The sequence below is a fragment of the Ambystoma mexicanum genome, chromosome 1q, assembly GCF_040938575.1.
Source record: "Ambystoma mexicanum isolate Mex_15411 chromosome 1q, UKY_AmexF1_1, whole genome shotgun sequence".
NCBI lineage: Eukaryota > Metazoa > Chordata > Amphibia > Caudata > Ambystomatidae > Ambystoma > Ambystoma mexicanum.
Genome location: NC_090922.1, coordinates 1,048,642,358 through 1,048,668,217, shown reverse-complemented (window position 1 = coordinate 1,048,668,217; position 25,860 = coordinate 1,048,642,358).

Here is a 25,860-nt window from a genome sequence, read left to right as displayed (position 1 = left end):
CTGTTCCTCAATCAAGGCCTTACTAGTCTCTAACAATCTCTCTTGCATGGCTACCTGCTGTGGAGCCTGTCATTGTTCTCACAGAGAGCCTCATGTTCTCTCTGTGCTTCCTGGGTTGTTTTTGAGTACTGGGCCAGTCTTTGCTGCAGGAGGGTTACCTGCTGAGTCCTGTCCATACTGGCCTGTTCCTTCCTTGCCAGAGCCTTTTCCACCCTCCTTGTGTGCTCTAACAATCTTTCATGCTCTTTTTGGAGGTCACCCAGTCCCTGAAGGGCCAGGTGGATTTCTTCTACTTTCTCCTTTAAGTGACAGACTTCCTGGCCTAAGGTGTCCCTTTCCTGAGCAAGAGCCTCCCTCTGTGCCACCAGGTCATCCCTCTGTCCTTGAAGCGCACCAGCTTTCTGGCGCTCTTCATCAAACTCGGCCTGGGTATCCAGGTCTTTCAAGATCAATGTATTGCTCTCCTCTTTCTCTCTGTCTAGTTGGCTTTGCAGGGTGGCTATCTGCTCTGTGCATGCCCTATTGAAATGTATCTATTGCTCCAGCCTTTTCTGGCTCTGCAGTAGAGAGTTCAAACCTTCTTGGTACTCCTTCTGCAAGGCCAGAATTCTGGTATACTGTTCTACCTTTTCAAGCTGCAGGATGCCAATATCCTCTTTTATTTTGATTATGTACTGTCTACTCTCATGTTCTAACTCCTGTCTCCTCTGCAGCTTCTGCTCTGAAGAGTCCAGATCGGTTTGGGCCTTTCCTAATGCCTGCAGTTGCTTACTTGCCAAATCTTGGCCTTCCGCACATTTATCCTGTATGGCTCCTATAGATAGGTATAGATATGCCGCTATTTTGGCAATCTTATTTTGCTCATCCTTTGCCTTAGGGGCCATATATAGTTCACTCAGGGCCATATGTAGGGGACCATGATCTTTCCATTTATCTAACCCTGTTGCAGTGATCTGTTGTGTGATTGCCTGCAACTACGCATTCTGATCCTGCTCTGTCCATTCAACTCTCACAAATAATTTATGCAAAAGGTGTTCTCTAGCCATGTTGATCTCTACCAATGTCACAGTTCTGGAAATATTGATTTCCTTCCTGATTTACAGAACTTTTCTTTTATTTTTGCAAAACATACTGTTTCCTTAGAGCGTTCCCTTTTGAGGGGTGCTTTTCACAGTGTAACACAGCGTGGTAGCCCAACAGAATTTATGTACCCTGTCATTTAGCACACTGTATTAAGCTGTCACAAGTGGTATATCTAATCCAGAAATCCCGTACGAGCCCCCAATCTGTAAGTGGTTTCAACCCAGCACTCCAACTAAGTCAATGCCTAGCGTGAGATGCCCACCTGGAACCCTTAATTATATATTTGTATGTCAAAAGTTCTTTTATTTCTGAACACTATACCCTTATATCACGCCCCTCTCTTTGAATTCCCCGGTCTCACTGAACCAAGAAGGTTGTTTTGCAAAGTCAAAAGATTTATTTGAAAGATTGACTAATATATATATCCCACTTTTATGAATTATGAACAATATCTGGATATCACACTTATTAATATTTATGCCTTGATCAGTGTTGGGTAATATTACAACAATCAACAAACTCTTTAATCAATAGGAGTGTGGATGAAAAGAATAATGTAGCATAGAATAAACTTAGTGTGTGGGTTCAATGAAATGCAATGATATGAGATTAATGCAGCACAGAAATAAAACTTGATATGAATTCAATCAAATGCAAGGTAATCACTCTTTCCCCCTGATACTACTCAACCCCACCCCCCTAATATGCAGTATGGAGAGATGGAATGAGGGAACACAGGTTTCAGGAATATACAATCAACAAATGCAGTTTCAATCCCAAATCCCCCAGCAAGCTTTATAGAGAAATAGGAATGATTTTAAAAGAGGTCAAATGCTTTGAATGTGGTTTTGTAATGAATGGAAAAATACTGAAAAATGACTTTAATTCGCTAAATGGATTCAGAACTAGTGGGAGCCGCTTTTGATAGGTTCGGGTAAACACTAGCAATGATGGTTGGATGTCTGATAGATAGGAAACAGAATTAAGAGGTTAAAGGAAAGAAATAGCTATTTTACATGTGGTGAAATTGAGCCAAATGCGGAATCGCAGCAACATTTTCCACGTGCGGGAAACGCGATTGCAGCAAAACAATAAGGAGTTTGAATGTGGTTTCGTATTTGTTTGAAAGCTTCAAAATAACACTTAAATTTCGTTCCTAGCATGTACGGTTCAAGAGTTACAAAGGTGTTAGAAAAGGTCGATTTTTTTTTTTTTTTCTTTCAGAAAAGAGTCTAGATTTCAAATGAGAGATGCGCTGTTGACGATTAAAAACAAGGATTTCTTAACACTAAGGGAGGCTATGAAGATGCGAGATATCAACGGTACAGCCACCAGTCCAGAGGCGCCTCTGTCTGATCTTTGTCCGCTGCGACACTTGCCTTTCTTCAGCAAATATATATTAGCTCAAAGATGATTATCACTACAATTATCACAGGTTTATATGGATGAAATAAGGATTCAGGTCAGACAAAAGAGGTTCTACAATGCAGTCTGGATATGTTGGAATGGGTTGGATAGGATAATTTAAGGATGAGAGATTGGCTATGGACAATTCTATGCTAAATACTCACAACTATGGTTTTGGAATATGAATAGGCCCGTCAGGATCTGGTCAAAGGTTTTGGAATGGAATTCGCTCGCCACCGGACAGGATTCAGGCGCTTGGTTCTGCACTCAGCAAGGCACTCTGGTATCTGCACGGCCTCTGGTTCTGGATCTGATGGGTTGGTTCTGGTTTACAGCTCTGCTCTACTGGTTTGGATCTCTGGGTTCTAGCAAGGTCCTTGGCAAGAAGCAGAAAAATGGCACAGCCCAGCTGTTGAATTGGTTTTGCCCCTTGGAAGTTTGGGGTTAAATCAGGTTGCAAGATTTTAAAGGCCAGCTGAAAAGGGTTCAGGTTTGGATTGGACCTTCTGCTTTCAGAGTTCTGGAGTCTTGATCTGGGCTGTGGAGTCTTGATCTGGGTTGTGGAGTCTTGGTCTGGGTTCTTCCTGTAGAGCGCTTCGCCAGTACCAGTTGATGGGTGAATGTGTGTGTCTCTAGGTCCTCAACAGTCCCTATTTATATATTTCCCAAGGAGGTGGAAAGGCTTATTATACTATGCCCACCCTCTAGGAAACTAATTGGTCCAAGTATTCCCTCTCTCCTGATTTGAGAAGGAACAGTGTGTCATGTTGTCATGATGTGTCATGTTTATGGTCCAGGGAGAAAACCCTCCCCTTTGTTTCTGTACAGTATATCTTATTTTTCACAAAAAGCATATTTATAATATCACCAACTTACTAATACTACATATTGACATCCCAAATTATATAAAGCACTCATCGGTTCGAGTCCCATCTTCTTAAGAATTTCGGTTCACAAATGACAGTTTTTCTCACTTTTAGTCGGTTACCCAGTGTCAGATCTGTACAACTTTTTCCACATACATGCGCATAACATCTGGGCATATTCCTGTACATTTTCATATTCCTACCATTATCACAATTGCTACAATCTTAACATTTTCGTGGTTCAGTCTCTGAGCATCGCACAAATTCCAGAGTAGTTTCTACTTGTGAGCCACATTTTCATTTTAACAATCTATAAATTCCAGCATTTTACAAGTTTAGCACAGTTTTCTATAAGTCTTTTTCTCAAACATATATTTTCTTCAGTACCAAATACACATTTCAGTCTAGCTCCGCCTCCAACGCTTGGCTGAGACTGAGATGCAACCTGAGCTTGTTCCGGGCAGCAGCTGGTTTCTATTGACGCCTGAATTAACATTTTCTTTTCAGTCAAGGGAGCCTTTTGTTTCTTGTCAGAACAACAGGCCAAAGTCCCCTCCCATTTCCTTTCACACCTCCTGCCAGCTCTTCAGCAGAGGGCAGGGGGGAAGATTCCTTTGTTTGGGGAGAAACTGTGAAATGTCTTTGAAGCTCAGTATGACTGGCTTTAACTTACTTTTGAAACAATGTTTAAAAATAGTCTTTCACTAAAATACAATTTACATTTTTTACAAATATAGCCACAAATCTCTTACTTCCAGCATTTTTTAAAACATTGAGATTGAATTGTCACCCTATATTGTTTTTAATGGGAAGTTTCTTCTTTTCCATACTTTGATTTTAAGTACAAGTTTAAATTGACAGGTTAATTAAATGCCGGCTTCTGACACAGGCGAGAGACGGTATTGCGCCCATTTTTAACATCTATTTCCAAGCAAGCATCTTTGAATGTGGATTTTCTTCTGATAAAATATGTTTCTGCTGACATTGTGCTTAGGTGAACTCTTTAATAAAGTGATGTTTAACACCCAACAAGGATGTTGGATCTTTTGTGAGGTTTGGGAACCATGATTTTTGCGCTTTCCACAGCCAAGGAAAAACTGAGTTTTAAAGCAGTTCTGGGATTTCCTTTACAATGCAGCACTGCTTTTTCAAGTGGTTTCATTTTCCTCTATGGGCAGCCAAATGATAGGTTTTGGCAGTGGTCTCCTGTGCTACCACTGACACAGGCAAAGTGGATTGGCGGCCTATTTTCAGGTTTTCCTGTGCACTTTCAGAGATTTTTAGCACACAGATCTTTTTGGCGGCCATCCTGTTGTTTCTGATGCAAGCAGCGCACAGAAAGGTTGCAGGGTATAAACTAGTGGGTTAAAGCATTCCACAGAATAATACTTTATGGGGATTCAATCAAATGCAATGTCACTTTTTCCCCCTGTACACTACTCAATTCCCAATGTGCAATATAGAGGTGGGAGGAGAGAACACAGGTTTCAAGAATAAACACTCTTGGAATGAATGGGGAAAATGCTAAAAATGGATTTAAATCACTAAATCGGATTTAAAACTAGTGGGAGCCGTTTTGGATAGTCCAGGTAAACACTAGCAATGATGATTGGATAACTAGCAGATTGGAAATTGAATTCTGAGTTCAGATTCAAATAATAGATGTTTTAGACATGTTGAAATTGAGCCAAATGCAAATCCGCTGCAAACTTTTCAGCGTGCGAGAAATGCATTAGTTTGAATGCTGAGGATGTTGGCTTCAATTTGACACTTAAAGTTCATTTCTAGCATGTACGGTATGGAAGTTACTGAGGTTTTAGTAGAGGTCGATTTTTCTCAGAAAGAGTCAAGATTTTCAAATGAAAGATGCGCTTTTGAATATTACCAACAAGACTTTTCTGTACACTAGAGAGTCTATGAAGATGCAAGATACCCAACGGGACAGCCACCAGATCAGGGCACCTCCTTTTGACTTTTGCACCTGCGAAGACACTTGTCTTTCTTCAGCAAATATATTAGCACACAGATTATATTATCACTACCATTAACAAAAGACTATATGGATGAGGGAAAGATTCAGAAAAAAACAAAAGAGATTCTAAAATGCAGTTCTGGATATGATGGAATGATTTGGATAAGATTACTTAAGGAAAAGAGATTGGCTATGGACAATTCTATGCTATAGATACCTGCAACTATGGTTTGGAATAGGCCCGTCAAAGATCTGGTCAAAGGTTTTGGACTGTAATTCTGCTAGCCCACCGGACAGGATTCAGGCACCCGGGTCTGCACTCAGCACGGCACTCTGGTCTCTGCCCGGCCTCTGAACTGGATCTGACGGGTTGGTTCTGGGTTACAGCTATCTGGTTACAGCTCTGCTCTAGTGGTTTGGATCTCCGGGTTCTGGCAAGAGTTCTTGGCAAGAGCAGAGACAGCACAGCTAGGCTGTTCAATTTTTGGCGGGCCCCTTGGAAGTCTGGGGTTAGAATCAGGTTTCAAGATTTTAAAGGCCAGGCTGAGAAGGGTTCAGCTTTGGAATTGGGCCTTCTGCTTCCAGACTTCTGGAGTCTTGGATCTGAGTTCTCCTGCAGAGTGCTTCACCGACAATCAGTTGATGGGTGAATGTGTGTGTGTCTAGGTCCTAAACTGTCCCTAATTATGTATTTCCCAAAGGGGTGGATAGGCTGAATAATCTAAGCACACCCTCCGGGATTCTTTTTGGGTAAAGTATTTCCCCTCTCCTGATTTGAGAAGGAAATCTAGTGTCATAGTGATGCTGCATTTCACAATACAGGGAGTACCTCCCCTTTGTTTCAGTAAAGTAAATCCATTTTTCACATAAATCATATTTACAATATCACCAACTTGCTAATAATACATATTCACATCACAGATTTAGTACAGCACGTATCCGTCCGAGTTCCATCTCTGTGAGAGCTTTAGTTCCAATTTTACAGTTTTTCGCGCTTTTGGTTGGGTACCCATTGTCAGATCTGTCCACATTTTCTCCATACATGCGCATGACATCTGGGCATAATCCTGTGAAGTTTCATATTTCTAGCATTATCACAATTGCTACAACATCAACATTTTGGTAGTTCTGTCTCTGAACATCGCACAGATTTCCGAGTAGTTTCAAACTGTGAGCAGAAATTTCCATTTAACAACACTATATTTACAGATTTTTACCAATTTTGTTCAGTTCTCTGTTAGTCTTTTTCAAAAATATTTTCTTGTGGGTCAAGATTCACATATCTGTCTGGTCCTGCCCCCAAGGTTTGGCTGTGCCAGAGCACTCCCAGGCTCCCTTCTTGCTGGCAGTTGTTTTCTGTTGACAGTTGAATCTGCATATCTTTTCAATCAAGGGAATCTTTTGTCTCTCCTCAGAGCAACAGGCCAAAATCTCCTCCAGCCTTCATTAACAACTCAATGACAGTTCCTGAGCAGAGAGCAGGGGAAAATGCCGTTGAAGTACTGTGGCTAACATTAGTTCACTTTTAAATCAGTTTTAAAATTATCTTTTCTAAAATAAACTTTACATTTTCAACAAATATACCCACAGATCTCTTCATTTCAATCTTTTTAAAACATAGAAATTGAATTGTGGCAACCTATATTGCTTTTGATGGAAAGTCTCTTCTTTTCCACAATTTGATCTTAATGTACAAGTTTAACTAACAGTATAAGTAAATGACAGCTCTGACACAGTCGAGCGGCGGTACTGCGCCCATATCTGACAGATTTTTCCAGGCAAGCACCTTTTTGAATGTGGATTTTCTTGGGATGAAATGTGCTTCTCCTGACATTGCGCTTAGGTGGAGCTTTAAATAAAGTGATGTTTAACACCCAACAAGGATGTTGGATCTTTTCTGATGTTTGGGGAACCATGATTTTGCCCTTTCAACAGCCAAGGAAAAACAGATTTTAAAGCACTTCTGGGTTTTCCTTGGCAATGCAGCCCTGCCTTTTCAGGTAATTCCATTTCACTCTGTGGGCAGCCCAATGACAGGCTTTGGTAGTGTGGTCTCCGGTTCCACCACTGACGCAGGCAAAATGGATTGGCGGCCTATTTTTCAGGTTTCCCTGTGCGCTTCTCCGAGAATTTTAGCGCATAGAGCTTGTGGCGGCCATCCTGTTGTTTCTGATGAAAACAGCACACCGTGATGTTGCAAGGCAGAGCCTAGTGGTCAGAACATCCCACAGTTAGCCTTTTAGATGGTATACAGTGATTATAGCCAAATGATAATAACAAATAACTTATAACAAATAGTAAATAACAAATAAATATCAAATTATTTGTTAAAAGTATATATGGGATAGGGATGGGGGATTAAAACGGGTGGGGGAAGTTGGTGGGGTAATAAAGCTAGGGAAATGGGGGAACCCCTAAATTTAAAAAGATAACAAAATTTGATGTTGTTTCATTATCTATAATTAGATAAAAATGTTTTTGTTATTATTTCATTTGTTGTTATCACATGGAACCGGTTAGATTGCACTTAGCAACTGAAATTAAATGCAGGTCAAAGGTTAATTTTTCAAAGACTAACTTGTGTTTTCATTAGCACCTCTTTTGGTATGTAGAAGATATCACTGTCTGGGACTCTGGGAGTGTCTTGTTGTTGATCAACCCTTAAAATAATGTTGACAAAAGAGAGATGTTGGAATGTTCTAGATTGAAATATGATTGATATTGATATTTTATTTATATCGCGCTCGTACACAAGTGTTTCAGAGTGCGACCAGGCAAAAGGGAGGGGAACAGGGGAGAACAAAAACAACGATTTTACTAGGCCCAGTGACATTGAGAACGTGCAAGTGCATGGGAAAGAGAAAAGGGGTAAGTGCATGAAAGGGAAAGTTGAAAGTGCGGAACAGAGGAGAGAACAGAAGAAAATAAATAAAAATAAATAATTAAAGGTGTTAGTGCAGCAGGCAAGTGGCAAGTGCTAGGTTAAGCAGATAGGGTATATCTGATAGTGCAGAAGAGAAGTTGGTGGGGCACCGTATGGGTACAGATACAGACCGCAGTGCAGGGGGTGGCCAGGAGGCAGTGCAGGGCGGTGGCAGTGTGAGCAGGTATCTGTGCCTGGAAGACAGAGGGTGTCCAGGTGAATGGTGCAGAGGGTGGCCAGGTGAATGGTGCCAAGAGAGAAAACAGATCAGCAGGGTAGAGGAGGGGGAAAAGGCAGAAGTGAAGAGGAAGGTCTTGAGGTGCTTTCGGAACCAGAGGTGGTTCTCAAGTTTCAAGGTCGCAGGGAGGCTCTTCCAAAGGGAGGCGCCAGCCGAAGACAGAGATCTAACCCCGGCGTGTTTCTTTGAGAAACGACTGACCCTGAGGGAGTTAGAGGTAGCAGAGCGAAGGGCTCGAGAGGGGAGGTATTTACGGAGGGATAGTTGAAGGTATTTGAGACCCAGGCCCCAGAAAGCCTTGTGGACAATGCAGAGGGTTTTAAATATTAATCATTGTGTCCACTGGGAGCCAATGAAGGGAATTCAGACCTGGAGAGATACAATCCCAGGGCTTGAGTCCAAAGACAAGTCTCGCAGTCCTGTTCTGGTATTAGTTGAAGAGGGCATAGAGTGGAGGCAGGAAGGTTTAGAAAGAGGCTGTTACAGTAGTACAACCTAGAGAGAACCAGAGCTTGGGAGAAAATAAGCTTCTGAGGGAAGGAGAGGAAAGGCAGAGTAACTCTGAGGAGGTGTAGTAAGAAGTTAGATTTTTTAGAGATGTCAGAGATGTGTGCAGAGAAGGAGAGTGTGGAATCAAAGATGACACCAAGGTTCTGGGCCACGCAAGTAGGGGTAGGAGGAGGGCCAAGGGAGGCCGGCCAGAGAGTGAGGGGAAAGGATGGAGCAGGTCTACCAATGAGAAGGATCTCTGTCTTGTTGGTATTTAGACAAAGGTCGTTGGCAGCACACCAATTCTGAATGGCGATTAGGCAGTCAGAGATGAAGGGTAGGAGAGGAGGTGGCTGAAGGAAGCCTGCAAATTAGTTGGGTGTCATCAGCATAGCACTTGAAGTTAAAGCAGAACAAGGATATGCAGTAGGTGAGAGTTGCCAGGTATTGGTTGAAAAGCCAAGGCGAGAGGTTAGACCCCTGGGGAACATCACAAGTAGAAAGGGAGATAGAAAATAGGAAAGACCCAAGTTGAACCTGGGAGGGACGGAAAAAGCAAGTATACAAAAGGTGTTGTCATAGTGAAATGTGCCTTGACACACTTGTGTATAGGCACGTTATAAATGCCATATCATATCATATATCCTATCATATCATGAATGTGAACACACCATGCAAATAATCCAAGACCAACAACAGGACTACTTTTATGTATCTCCAACGTAAGGGGTTCTGGCCATGTGCGAAATCTAGTGGTGGCCCAGGATCATATGGAGAAGAGGGGCCTGTAAACTAGTCTACACTGGTACCAGCCAACACAGGGGCTGATCCAACAACTGCACCATGTCCTCCAAATTCCAAACGCACGATATTGGGCCCAGAAAGAGGGTAGTTCCAACAATATTCACAGTTAGATGCGCCTATAACTGTCAGACCACTGTGATAGCATACCCTGTGCCTGGTTGGGCCACGTGCACAAACGGTGCAGGGGAATATGCAAGTCAAAACATGGTATTTTGAAACCCCTGAATACCTTGCAGTGTCTCTAAAAGAAATACTTATACAAACCATGTGCATTTCTGTTCGGTTCTACCCTCTTACATTTCATGGAAATGTAAAACATGCAATTCAGGTCAAGGGCATTTTCAGGCCTGTCACCTAAAATGTACTCTTCCATGTGGGAGGAGGGCTTGGCCTTTTTGATTTTAGAATGCCCTATACTAAGTCTTAGGTGTAGGTCTGAAAATTAGATATGAGGGATGGGGGTCAGGCTGAGCAACAATAGTATTGTATTATGGACCCCAGAGGGTGGTGTGCATGGCTGGTAATGGCCCACTATCCCAAGCGAAGTGGGCTTCGGACCATTATCGGCCAAGCCCACATCCCCTTCTGGGTGCTTAATTCTATTAGTACCCCGGGCTCCATGTGAGTTAATAGTGATTTTTTCTGAGGAAATTATGTGCACAATGATAGCACAGGCATCCCCTTTGAAAAAAAAAAGAAGATGGCAGCCGTGCAACACCTGATAAAAACAAAAGAAAGACAATTTTCAATGTTGCTGGTGACTATCGTGTCAGGAAAGAGAGGGCGGTAAGGGACCAGAGCCAATGGGAGCGGGTATAAAGGGGAAAGAGGGATGGGTGGGATGTGGGGATAGAGGTATTTGCCAATGAAGTCGGTGGAGGCAGGGAGTTGGAAGCGAGGACAGGACCCAGAAGAAAAATGTAATCAACTGGATAGAGGCTGTAAAGAAAGCTGTCTTCCCCTGTAGGGCCGGGGTATAGCTCAGGGGCAATGCATTTGTCTTGAAAGTTTTAATCCCGGTCTCATGCTTAGAAACTAGTCTCTGATAATAAGTGTGTTGCAAAAGAACAATTTATATTTATAATTATTATGAGCAAGCCCACATTCCTAGCTTCCTGATGGACTTGCACTACTCCCTCAGGTGCTAATTGAGCTTGCAGCACGCTCTACCATAATGCTGGCTGATGTGTGTGTTGCTTTGTGCTGCCAGGCAACACTGTGAATGAGTCCATGTAAATGTAACTATCCATACAATCTGTGCCACATTATCTGTTCTACACAGTTCTGATTTCCCCTAGTTAAGAATATAAAATCCAGAGAAGGTTATAGGTTAATATCATGTGTACTCTATACATGATTACACATTAACACAAATTCTGATATTTCAATGTTAAATATCTTTCACTGTTTGCTTATTACCTTGTTATCTATGTGGTTTAATATTTAATGGTTTCAATGGTATTGTATGTTTGTGAGAATGAGAGAGATAGAGATAGAGAGAGAGATAGAGAGACAGAGAGAGAGAGAGAGTAATGACTAATCGTCAAACAAATAAATAGAGGTAGTCTTGTCAGAAAAATAATTAAAGGGGTGGCGCTGTTGAGCAGCCCAAGATGGCTACTTGAATCTTGAGCTCCGTGGCTCCGGCGAAAATCCACCTTCAACTGCGGCTGACTCCATCCTGAACAGCCCTCGCTTGTCTGATCTGCTGCCTCTACACTTTTGGCTACATCATGGGAAAATTCCGGCCCGAATCGGACCCTGGAAGCCCGTGCATGGATCCTCTACAGCGGCGGCCTCTTAGCCTGCCGGGGCCTTGGCACGCACCCGGCTCCCCCCCTCTGCTCCATCTCCCGGTGCCTGCAACTGGTGTGGTAGCGCGGGATGGGACGCCCGAGTGCTCTGCCCCCACCCCTCTTCCAAGGGCCCTCACTTTGTTGGCCGCGTCTGGCCCTGGGGGGTGGCTCTGCGCCTTCAGCCGCAGCAGCCCTTTGTCCCTGGAGCGTACTATTGCGTGAACGGGTCCGCCACAGAGGCATGCGCTGGAGCGCGCCCCAGCCCCTTCCTGGACTTCAACTACCGGATCCTGCTACATCGAGCTGCGCAGAGTGTCTGGGCCAGAGCCTAGCTGCTGCACGGGGCTGGGGCTCACACCGACCAGGTGAGGAGCGGGTGGGGGCCAACATTGGGAGAGCCGCGGCCCCTCCTGCACTTTCCATTAGCCCGCTGCCCAGCTGTGCATTGGGTCCGCGGGACCTCTCCTCCTTCTCTACCTTGGCCCATAAGACTCCCCTGCCCATTCTGGAGAGCGCACCCAGGGGATCTCATGCTGCCGGCGCCGGTCACCCCTCCATCTCCTCGCACTGGGGCCCTGGGCTGGGGCATAACCCCACTGGCTGCTGAACATTCTCAGAATAGAGGCCCCTCCGAGCGGACTACACTCGGCACCCATTTCATCTCAAATTTGCGGCGTCTGGGCTCCTGGGGAGGTGTAACCTAGCGGACTGATCTCATACTGCGCCTCCCAACCATATGAAGGAGAGAACCCTCACGCCACAGCTATTACTTGCAACCGTTGGTTGGCGACTTCTCCTACTTGGTCCCACAGGTGGCCAAACGCTCGCTATCCAGCTACGCCCCCATCGCTTCTACTGCTGCCAGAGCCTGACCTCCCACCTACCACGGGGGTGGCGACCGTGGTTCTCCGACATCCTAGACCCTTAGCCACCCATTCTTCTCCACTGACTGCTCTGGTGGGCCCCCGCCACCTCCGGGTCTGTGCCAGTAATGCCAAATAGATCTAAGGGGGCCTCTGGGAGGGGAGCCATGGATACATTTACCAAGTCTGTTCCGAGGGCGCAGGCGGGGCACACATCATCCTTGCAGGAGGATCCTGAAACTGACCCTCGCTCTGGTGCGAGGACCCCCGATCTGACTACACTCATGGAGTCTATGGCCAAGAATGTTGCCTCCTTCCACAAGAAATTAGACAACATTAATGCTAATGTCGCCTCCCTAAAAACCCGAGTGGATCAGGCAGGTACCAGAATTACTGAAGCTGAAAGCAGGATATCAACGAATGAAGATGAGATCCATGTGCTACAGAACACTGTCGCCTTCTTGTCGCGTGACATGAAGAGTGTGGGAGCCAAGTGTGACAAACTCGAATCGCGCTCTCGCAGAAACAACTTGTGCATTATTGGGGTCCCTGAGAACGCTCTTAAGGGGCGCATGGAGGACACTGTTGAGGCCTTACTCAAAGATCTACTAGGAAATCCAGCTCTCTCACTGTACTTTACTGTTGAACGCGCACACAGAGCCTTGTCACTGTGCCCGAAGCCGGGGGATATCCCAAGGCCCATCATCGCCAGGATTCTCAACTACCGGGACAGAGGTCATATCCTCCGCCTGTCACGTGAGAAGGGAGACCTACGCCTCGAGTCCCACACCATCAGGATTTTCCCAGACTTTTCAATAGCGGTGCCAATTCCTCGGGTTTAAGAAACTGCTTAGAGAGCGCAATGTCCCATACGCCATTCTGTTCCCGGCACGTCTCAAAATTACTCACAACGGCAAACTGTACTACTTTACTGTCCCGGACAAAGCGATGAAATTCATCGAGGCACACATACCAATTCATAATCCGGCAGGTGACCGCACCAACGATGACTAACCGAATGAGACTCAGCCCGACGTGGCTCATCTTGTCTAGTAATCCTTGATTCTGTATGTGATGATGGCAATAATCTACTGCTAACCATGCGATCTAGGCACCTTCCACAAATTTTCGGGCTATGGCCCAGCTCTGGTACTGTGGATTTTGATCTCCCTCCCTCCGAGTAGGTGGAGATGGACTCTGGCCTTGGATACCTCTTCAGTGTCACCTTGCTTCTGATAACTTTCTGGCTTTGGAGCCAAACATAGGCTCCGTCTACCACAGAAACCTGTCTCTGACCGCCCACGCTGTCTTACATGTCGTTCAAGTGGCCGTCCACACGACAACAGTGCACCTCACTGCAATTGCAATGCTTATGTTTTGTTGGATTTTACTGCTTGTTTGCCCCAGTTGGTCCTTGCACGGGGCATATCCCTGTTGGATTTTGCCCTCTGACCTCTACTTCTCAGTGAGTGTCGGTTTAGTTGGTGGTGCCTGCATCTGATGGGGGGGGCAGGAGGGATTTCCACTGCAAGTTGGGGGTGGGCAGTGAGGGTGTGGGTGGTATTGTTGGGGATTGGGGTGACGGTATTGTAAAAGACAGGGGCAGACTGGCAGAACACACGACATCAGGCCGCCCCCAGTGGGGCTTGCCTCACTCTCCATGTAAGTTTCGACAACAGTGGTGGGATGTACCCTAGTCTCTTGAAATACCTACAACAGTGATGTGTTGGAATGTCCGGGGTTTAAGTAACTACACCAAAGCCCACAAAATCATGGCCCACGCCAGTAGACATGGATGCAAAATATTACTCTGACCAAGTGTATGGCACCATCATGGGGTCCCCATAGATATTCCACCTCTTATTCGACTCGGGCCAGAGGGGTGTTGACAATGATCCATAGGTCACTTAAGTTTGTACTCCACAAGAGCTATATAGACCCAGAGGGGAGATATATTATACTACACTGCGCAATAGCTAACAGGGAATACTTATTAGTGAATACTTATGGCCCTAATGTGGACTCTCCCGACTTTGTCGACCAAGTGGTATCCATATTGTTGGGCTATGTGGGGGTGCAGATCATCTGGGGGGGACATGAATTTTATATTAGACAGCACACTGGACAGAACAGGTACAGCCCCCAGACCGCTGTCCACTGCGGCACGCAGACTCCGAGTACACAGCACAACACTTGACATTCGAGACGCATGACGGGCACTGCATTCACAGACACGTGAGTACACCCACTACTCCTCAGTGCATGAGAGCTCCTCCAGAATTGACATGTTCCTTCTGTCTAGCACACTGCTGGGGATGGTGGTGGAAACTCAGATACTAGCACGCACCCTATCAGACCATTTGCCGATCCGGATATCCCTAGAATTAGGGCTACCTGCCCCTACCATTAACACATGGCATTTCAAGTCCTTAGCCCTACAGGATATAGTATTCAAGGCTGATATTCTTTCCGACATCCAGTCCTATTTTGAGCTTAATACACCCCAGTCCACCTCCTCGGGGGGGGTCCGTTGGGAGGCTTTCAAAGTTTTTATCAGGGGAATGTAAATATCAAGGGAGGCGGGAGTTCTCAAAGCCATAAGAGCGGCCCTTGCCCGCTCTGCAGCCAAATTACGTGAACTAGAAGATGCTCACCCTTCATCCGTTGACTCTGCCACCCTCTCCCAGATCAGCAAAGAACTCCAATTCTTTAATGAACAGGCCACCAGGGAAGTTCAATACTTAAGCCATCCACAGGCGGCCCAGAAGTATGGAGAGGGGGATAGACCCGGCAGGACGCTGGCTGCATTGGCTAGGGGTGAGTGGGGCCAAACTCAGATTACATGCGTCAAGGACAATCTGGGGTCGGAAAGGTGGTCCGACCAGAAAATCTTAGAAGTCTTCATGGACTTCTACTCAGAGCTGTATTCTCAACCCCCCGAGCACAGGGAGTCCCATATGCGTGACCTCCTCGAGCAGATCCCCACGACTCTTGTCTCCCCCCTCAACCAGGGACCAACTGGACCCCCCCCATCCTGTTGGATGAAATAGTCGAGGCTATATCCAAATTCCCCAACGGAAAAGCACCTGGTCCCGACGGGCTGACAGCAGAGTTCTATCAGGAGCATGTGGCCATTTTGCCTCCCAAACTACTCGAAGTTTGGAACGAGTCACTCCAGCTAGGCACCCTTCCCCCAACACTGCGTGAGGCCGTTATAACGGTCCTACTCAAACCCGGTAACCCCACTGATGAGTGCGGATCATACAGGCCCCTCTCGCTAATGAATTTGGACACCAAAATCTTCACCAAAGTAATTGCCAACCGCTTCCTCCCGGTAATGTCATACATGGTCCACGACGACCAGTCAGGCTTTGTACCTGGGAGATCAACATCCCACAACATTAGAATGTTGCATAATGTCATGTCGCGCATTGACCAAGGTGTAAGCAAAGTCGCGGTCACGCTGGATGCCCAGAAGGTGTTCGACATGGTGTCCTGGAAGTATTTGTGGTTGGTGTTGGAAACTATGGGTGCAGGGCCTAACATAATCGCATATATTAAGTTGCTGTACACTTCCCCGGTGGCCAGGGTTCGAGTTAACTCCCAGACATCATGTCTGTTCCCTCTCTTTAGAGGCACCCGACAGGGATGCCCACTTTCCCGGATCCTGTTCGCCCTGGCAATAGAGCCAATGGCTGACTACGTCAGGGGACGGCACGCACGCAAGGGGATATGGTTGAAAGACTCCCCTGAGATTATCTCGCTCTACGCGGATGATGTGTTACTCTTCATAAGAGACCCAGCTGTTCATCTAGACCCAACCTTATGCGATATCACCCGTATAGGTACATACTCCGGGTTCACTATAAACTATACTAAATCTGAGATCTTCCCCCTCACCAGCTCCACGCTACAACCCACCGCTGAGTACCTGCTCCGCTGGTCCCCGGATGGGATCAAGTATCTGGGAGTCCAGGTGTCCCTGAACAAAGATACACTACTAGCAGACAATTACCAGGCCGTGGCAGAGCAGGCCGAGGCCAAAATTATGCACTGGCGTACCCTTCCACTATCACTAGCCGGAAGACTCTCACTGGTAAAGATGATTTTACTCCCCAAGTTGTTATACATATTCAGTAATGTCCCTCTCTGGCCGGGTAAGAGATACTTCACAAACCTGCACAAGTTGTTCACTCAATTCTTATGGCACTCCGGCGCGGTGTGTAAGAAGAGGTCAGACATGACACTACCCTACGATAGAGGGGGCTTCACCGCCCCAGACATGCTACGATATTGGACTGCATCACAGGCACAGTTCGCATTTTACTGGTACCCCGGGCCCCCACCTTGTCCTTGCATCAAGCTGGAAGCTCTGCCGCGGCAGGCACCAACGTAATGTCCTTAATTCTAAACCGGCAGTACGAGCTGGATTTGCCCATTGACCCGGTTCAAACCATGGTGCAAGCCTGCGGTCAGATGTTCAATACTTGTGCTGAACAGTACCCGTACTAGAAGTGGCTCCCCGCCTGGAGCTTTCCCGGGCTGGAACCCACACATGATACCGCCCTGGCGCGACACGGGGCAGCCCGGGGATACCGCACTCTCACTGATTTCTATCCAGAGGGGCAGTTTATAACACTGCAGACGTGGAGGCCAGGTCACTCGGGTTCCATTCTAGAACTTCTGCAGTTCTATAGGCTTCACGCTGCTGTTCCGAAATGCATGGCCTGACTTCCCCAATGAACCCCAGGACTCCCCTGGGATTGCCTACATCGCCAACTTGGGTGGGGTTCGTGGGGTGGTTTCTTCACTATACAAACTCTTACTGACCACTGCCTCCCCCCAGCCATCCGAGGCCCGGGACGACTGGGCATCCGAGCTGGAGTTGAAACTCACTGATCAACAGTGGGAGAGGATGTTCTCTCATACCAACAGGGTTTCCCTAAACCTCCGCTACCGCACCATACAATATAAATTGCTAAACAGGCTGTATTACACTCCGTGCAGAATCTCCAGGTTTACACGCTCTGGCCCTAGGCTCTGCTCTTGCTGCGGCGCAGAGGATGCTGGTCATTTACACATGTTCTGGGATTGCCCGGAACTAGCCACATTCTAGAGCGAGATCATGGAAACGCTGTCTGTAATCTGATTCTGCTGTTGATCCCAACCCGATGGGGGGGTTTTGTTTGGGGTGTGGCGTCCTGGGGGGGGCTAAGGATATTGCTAAGTTCCTGAATGTGAGTTGTATAGTATCTAAGAAATGTATCTTGCAGAACTGGAAGAGCCCCACCCCCCCTTCATTCCAGAAATGGTTGAATTTACTCACGTGGTCCCGAAATTGCGAGTAATAGTTCCTGGGTATGCTCCCGGCCTGCTCTCGCCCCCAAAATATATGGTCCGCCTTCAACAGCTACTTCAATAGCTTAAATGACACCTCCACAGTGGACGAGTCCCCCATTCCTCTCTGTTAACTGTTTGAGAACTTGATGCTCTATATTTCATTACTCATATGCTGTTGTCCTACTGTCGTTTATATGCCCTTGTATTTATCTTTACATGTACCAAATTTGTTTCGACTGCTCTGATGTATGTGTATGCTATATGCCTCTGTCAACAAAAATAAAAGTAAAAATAAAAAATAAAAAATAAAATATTAAAGGCATAGTTGAAGACCAAAGGAATAATGAAAGACTTGCAGACGTCAGGAGACCCAAAAGAAGAATCCAGGATCAATTTATGGACTGCCGTGTGCCCTCTGACAAAGTTACTTCCAGGTAACTTTGGGTATTTAAGCACTGCCCTTTGGGCGTCCATTCACCGGGACATCCAGAGCAAATGGAAGACCGAGGCAAGGTTTGCTACTATATCCTTCTCTATTTTGTCCTGTGTTCCCTGTTAGCACTTTTTGCCGCAGGTTGTCCCAAAAATGCCTTACATACAGCACACAAACAACATTCAAATCTAACTCCAACCCTCCACTAAAACAACTGTTTGCATACACCTGTGAGTACGCCAAGCTTCCTAATTACTGTACTGTCTCTCCGCACTGTGCTGCCCACATATAATGCATTACTTCCTGTTCATCTTGCTGCTCTTCTTACTCGCCTCTCCCTATACTTTCTCCAAACACCCTACAACTTCCTCCTTTCCTGTCCCTATTATAAAACTCAAAACTCCCACTACTCCATCCCTCTCTTCCACCTCCTTCCAACAAACAAAGCCAACAAGCTAACGATATCTCCTCTAACACCTGTCCGCCACACCGCTCTTCCTCTGAGACTTAAATTCTATACTCTTCCTTAGCTCATCAATGGAACATTGCACTCTGGAATGCTCAGTCGTTATGTGAGAATGTCTTACAAATCTATCTGTGGTAAGGCACCACTGTATCTATCCTCCTCTGTCTAACTGTACACACCTTCTCGTAATCTCTGCTCTGACTCCTCGACTACCCTTGTGGATCCCTGCCTTCCCTGTGCTTCCTCTCGCTGTCACGCCTTCTCTCTTGCTCCAGTTGCATGGACTTCTCTTTCCCCGGAAATATGAGAAACAGTCCACATGGATTTGTTCAAAACCAAATTAAATGCCTACCTCCTTGCCTCCGAGTTGCCCTCTGAACCTATCTCTCATCTGCCAGCTACCATTTTTCCCTCGCTTCTAGCCTGCCTCTGTCCCGAACTTCCTCAGCTGTTACCCAGCATGTTCACATCGCGAGCATAGCTGGCTGTACCATCTATCTGCACTTCTATCTATCTGCACTTAAAAATGTGTATTGCCCTTAAACTATGTATGTTCACTTATGTATTTTCCCCAGTGACTGTTCCATTTACTCCCCTCTACAACCTTGTCAGAATGTCCCTCAAACTCACACCATGGTAAGAAGCTCACTGCTTCCCGTCAGTTCTGATTTCTTATTTATTGTACATTCTTTCGTGATCAAAAGAGCATTGTTCCTCCTGTATATAAATAAATATATAAATTAAACATAGGAATCGCCTCATAAAATACTCTAGTGGTATGAATGACTTTCTCTCGTTTGTACTAAGGAAAGCGCACTCTTGTTGGGAACTAAGCAGTACGCCACACACCCCACCTCCTCACACACAGCCTGTTTTACACGCTGAGCACAGAACGGTCACCTTCACGTGAGCATCAGAAACATGCACACGCAGATGTCCCTGTGTGAATTTTCATTCCCGCATATGTGTGCATCGACGCACATTCTTCCAAATACAAGTGCCTGGCACAAACGGAAACGAAGATTTGAATTTGGAATCTTGAACCACGGATACTACTAAGCCCTCATGAGGCATCCAAAAATGACACTTAGTATGCATTATTTTGTTGTGTGCAGAAATGTAGGAAGTATTCATGACAGGGACAATATGTTCTCCATTTTACACGTTGGGCCCCTCGGGAAAATAGGCTGACTCCGCTGATTGCGCGTTCTCTCTGAGCATAAGTTATTTGTATATTTTGACATCTTTCTAAAAAACTGCATTCAACACCTCAGATAATTCCAGTCATTCTCAGCGACATTTTAGAATACACGTGCACATGAGTCAATTGCAGATGTTGAACGAAAAATCACATATATGAGAGACCCGAATAATCAAAAACAAACATGCTGAACATGCTAGCTGCTTAACATATGTATTTGTAATGTTAAGAAAAGCAGTCTTCACTCTGGACTTCTATGATTAATTGTGTCATGTTTGTTACCTTTAGAGTTTGATGGAGTTCACTCTGCCGCCCTGAGGGCTGCACAGAGACATAACAAAAAAAAGGCCACAAACCCACCTGCGCGCCACGGGGAATCCGTGCCATAATTGGCCACGTTCCCGAAGGGCGTTCCCTTCCTCTTGCGCTTGGAGCTCGGCTTCTCTCCTAGGTCTCTTAGGTCTTGCCCCTCCTCTCCCAGCACTGCCATCTGGTGTGTGCTGTGGTTTACCCCCCACAGTGGGAGTTACAGGGCCTTGTGCACAGGTGGAGGGAAGCCCATCCAGAAGATAGGCACCAGTCTGCCTGTCATTAAAGGCACTGCATCGGCTCCCACAGGTCTCATTTTCGGAATAGTTAAGTGAGGTGCAGCTCAGCCTGAGAACAACGTGCATACGGCCATCAAGTTTTCTTAAGAGTTGTGCGTTGACCCATCATTTCTAAATACATATAACAGCCTCATTCCCTAATGTTTGTCCTGGTCCCTCCCTCTACCTTACAATGGGCTTGGCCAATGCATTATTTGATGCAGCTGTTATGATTCCGGGGGCATTATGGCCCTTGGGAATCGGGGAGGGATCAAAACAAAAGCAACATCTGCAGGCAGGAAATGGCAATCATCAGCCGTCGATTTCTGACATCCCACCGTTGCTTATTTGTGCCGGATTGGTAACTGACATATATGTGTTTCTTTTCTAATTTAAACACACTGAAAATTGGCAACCTAGTCAAACGGAGATGAAGGCTGATATTTCATTTTTAGAAATTCAGAAATTGAAAGACTTTCGCTGTGATATAGTTTGAAACGGGGTCGGACAGGGCCATAAAATTGTCTAGGGCACCAATGAAAGAGTGGTCCACATTTGCAAATGGCTAGTCATTCCTTTGGTGACACTGTTTGAATAGTACCCAAGGGATGTTTTTTAAATAAAATGTGATGCAGATTGGGCATTTTAATGAATATTTATTCAGCAACGCTGGTCCAATCTATTAGCCGCATAGTCAAGTAATTCATCAAATTGGCCCACATTGGCCGTAAAAGTGGCTCACTTTGACCCAAAAAACTGGCCCACACAAGCATTTTGCATTTTTGGTTCGGCTATGGGCCTATTGCCCTATAGGCCAGGCCGAACCTGGTTTGAAAGTATTTCTTGGTGTTTAGAATGAATGAATGAATTTGCTAAACTCTCTTCAATTATTGATTGTGTACCTTTCTCACTGATAGACAGAGAAACAGTTTCTTTTTACAGTTTTTATTTTTAGTTTAGGCTATTAGGTGGTGCTTAAGGTAGGAGGGAGTTGACGTGATGAGGAACACACCGTTTGTGCTTGTTGTTTGACTATTTACCCACCCACCCACTGACTGCCCCATGAAATGCTAATCTCTATGGGAATTCCCATCCACTACCTGCCCCTCAGCCAAAAACACATCCTCCTGAGATTCGATCGAACTCCTTCTATCAAGAGATAACATCAAACGTTAGCCTGTTCCTGGTGTTTCTGTGCAGTCTGCTGGGAGTTAATGGTTTAATTACAGCTGCAAATGGCAAGCGGACTAAAACAAATGTCTTAACCAAGCGTGCCTTCAGCCACTTGATCGTATCTCTTTCATGCACTGAAGTCCTGTTCAAAACAATGACAAATCCAACAGTTTGGGCTTCAGATATTAAACAGGTTTTCGCTAGGTACTTACTGCTGTTGTATGCCCAAGTCATCACTCCATTGTGCAGCTATTGCAATCTTATGGCCATTATGCATGTGCCTAGCATATGCTTATCCTATGCCTACACATAAGCCCACAATGTTGACTTTTCTAATGCTTGTTTTGCATAGTGATGAAATGGCGCTTGCTTTTACAGAACTCTAAAGTAGTTCCATGTCAGATGGGTGTGGACCGAAGAATGGAACCAGGACTAATTTCTCTGCCTGACCAGAGACAAGTTGAGAGGACTGTCTTTACCACACTTCGAATGCCATTTAAAAGACAGCCAATGTCACATAATTGCACACATTACCAATGTCTGTGCAGACTGGCATTACAACTCTATAATCCTATGTTTTAAAAGGCCAACCCCTTATGTCTTTTCGTTTGTTTTTTCCAAACTAATAATAAAACAGATAATCTAATTTGTTGGAGAGGTTTCTTTTCCCTTTAAGAAATCCATGCCTTGAACAGGCTGTAAGACCTATCAGTGGGCCAAATCGAAGGTCAGCTTGTGATTGGCCTATTACTAGAGCGCCTGTTCCATTTGTAGAAGCTACACCAAGAACAAGGCATTGTTTCACACGAGTTGAGTAATCAATGATAAGTGCAGCATAACTCAATATAGTTACAATATATAATGATGGGAAACCTAATTTTGCAGAATTTTTGTGGACATCAACTTTGCTCAAAGCCCATAATGAGCGGAACGCAAGGCAGCTTTGGTAAAGGTGTTTTATATTTGTCAGCTGTAAAATCTAAAAGATGCTTGCCATAGGAGAACAGATAGCAGCAGTTCCTGGTGAGAGCATGGACAGGCATTACCACGACGTACATCTTTTTTTTTACAACATTTTATTTTGAATTCAACATTACAGTGTATGAAGAATAAAAAATAAAAACAGCCTCGAAAAAATCAGCACAATACATTTTCAATATATAGCATACTAGTGTCCAGGCCTGTGTACATGGGGCAAAGTGCAGGTTTCCATTGACACAGTAGGATCACTATGGATCCTAAGCGAACAGCTCCCTCTAGCACCCTTGGTACCTCCTGCGGTGATACGCCTCCCATGTAGCCAACACCTAGTAAGTTTCCGAACTCCTTCTGGTTTCTTCACATGACCTCTGTACAGCACTCATTCTCCAGGCCTGGATGAATATGCACCATTCCCATTATGTGCTTCCTGGACAAACCGTGAGTTGTCTTTACAAACTGAATTCTGCAGGTTCATCATGCTCTGAGCCTTACGTCCACACAGTGGATCGGTTTGCAATTTGAGCATTTTATTTTCCTAGCCATCACCCACAGTTTGAACCTACAGTTTGCACCATGGGCTATGGCCTAGGCTAATCCAAATTCTAATCACTAATTATATTAGTTTGGTTAGGATTAAAGGTTACTGTCTTAGTACTTAGTAATTAGTATGCTAATTGTTAGACTGCTCTGTCATGCTGTGCTATGCAATTCTATTCAATCAATTAAAGCTATACTATGCTCACACTTTCTTTGGTTTGTATGCATTCTCATCAGTGTCTCACATCAGTGCTAAGCCACACACACCATTTGCAACACCATTATCATATGTACACTAGGATACACTTTCTGTAGGAGTCTGAGATCCTGCAAACATTCTTGCCTGGCTAAATTTCACACTACTTGGTCCTACATTATCCCTCATCAATGTTGATGTATTGTGAATCCAACTGTCCCTTATATCACTGTTTGAGCTATAGTGGCAATGATGTCTTGGTGAAACAGCATGAGTCTGCAGCAATGCACCTTGGATGCTTTTAATAGCACCCAAATCTGAAAAGACCCATCAGTGCAGTGGCTGGAGGGGAGACTGCGTGCACAGAATCTGTATGTAGTGCAGACAAGACCTGTGGAGGAGCTGTGCAGTCAGTCCCCTGGGATTCTGAGCTGGGAGCTGCTTCTTAAGATATCACAGTATTCCTACTGGTCTATGCTGGCTTCAATCTGATAGTTAACGGCATGGCCATGTCTCTGTTGCGGGGAGAAATCAATGAGTGCAGTTGGGTTGGTCTGGTGTTGCACTGGATGCTTGACTTCCTTGCCATGGAACTGCTCTGCTGAGACTTCCAAGGTCTTTGGCCATATATTCTGTAACGTGGCCCTCTAAAATCTAGGGCTCTTTATTAGGTGCTTCTTATTGCCTGGGGTGACTCTGTGGACATCAACACAGCACAACATGTGCAGGGTTGAGTGGCCTGCTGCTGGAAGTACTTAAGTGTTGCTGTATGGCTTTGGGGGGGTGGAATTGTCTTCCCCTGGTTAAATCCAGAGCAGTACCGGAAGCCATATGAATTTCACTTCTCGGGAGCTACTCCCACTGGGCGCAGACTACACAAACACAGTGGTGAAATGTCCTCAACATTGTAATACACATATGCTCTCATTTTAGGGTTCAACCTTATTTCTATATCTACAATGTTCTCCATATATTGCCTAAAAGGGCACACTTTCACTTGTTTCACCAGTTTCAGAGTTGTGTTTCACCATGAAGATTTAGAATAAATATTTTGGAAGAGCAAGATCCATACAAGGAGAATAGAACCCTATGTGGAAGAGATGATTGAAAACTGTTTGACGCTTTGTAAATGGCTTCTTTGTTTATCATTAGGAGAGCACATGCCAGTGCCAGCTAGACTGGTACCAGAATTGACTGTGAGCCTATCATTAGTAGGGTGCTAAACTATAGGGTTGTAGATGCAGTCCTCATGTTCATCAGCAATAGTGAATAGTTCAGACATGATGGCACTGCAAAGATCCATATTCCTATTGGTATGGCTTCTGTTTAGCCTGCCAACTGATCTTTAAATTATGCAAAAAGCAACAGAGATACATAAAAAGTAGATATGCCATGGTTTACCCTGTGAAGCTACAAGCTTTCCACAATGCTAAGCTGCTGCATTCCTGAGTCATTGGGCTTCATTACGAGTCCGGCGGTAACCGAGCCGGAAATTCCGGCAGGTTACGGCCGGACTCGTATTACCATTCCGCCTCCGTGATAGCCGAATCACCGGGGCATTACAACCCCGGTGACCCGGTAATTCTGTAGGCGGAATTCTGTTAATCCTCATTCCCATGGCGTCCCATAGGACTCCATGGGAATGGGGAAGTGGAAACACTGTCACCATGCTGTAATGGTGCCGGTGTTTCCACGTCCGCCTGCAGGCGGGTGGTGTTAAACCTGCCAGGTCAGACCTGGTGGGAGTGACACCTCCTGCCTGCAGTACTCGAGATCAGCCGGTCCGGAAACAACGGTGGCAGCGGGTTTACAGCCATCATGATTTCCAGACCAGCTGACTCGTAATGAAGCCCATTATTTGTGTGCATAGAAAATATATGGTGAGTACTTTCTCTGAGGTCTAGATTCCATGGATCATCACATTATATTAGCCACTCACCACGCACTGTGGAATGCATAACAACTGCTCGAGAGAACTATCAGGGTATTCTATTGTTTAGCTGAGATGTTAACAAATTAATGTATAACGTTTGCTGCAGCAGCCCCAGTTTCAATGCACTCTGAAATGCAATCTTATTATCCTCTGCTTTCATAATCTTATTACCTCCCAATTGTTTGAAGAGGGTCATCAGGCAGGGGTGGTTGCTCCCTTGTGCATTCCACAGTTTAATTTTGGATTGGGTTGATGGTTTCTTACTTAAAGGGAGATATGGTGTCACTGACATCTTGAGTTGTTCAGTGGGATTGTGGGGTGGTGAACTTCTTGTTTCTGTTGATGTTAATTTGATTGAATACTGCTATTACAGTGCTTTTTAATTCCTTTATATGGTATATTGTTTGATGGCAAATAGGAAAGGTGTACACCCAATTAAGTTTCTAACTGAAATATGTGCAGCCTATCCCACCCTATTAAAGTCAGAAATGGTCTGCGCAGATGCAACCACATCACCCTGGCCCTCAACAAACTTCACTGGCTCCCACTGCATGCACAAATCACCTTCAAGT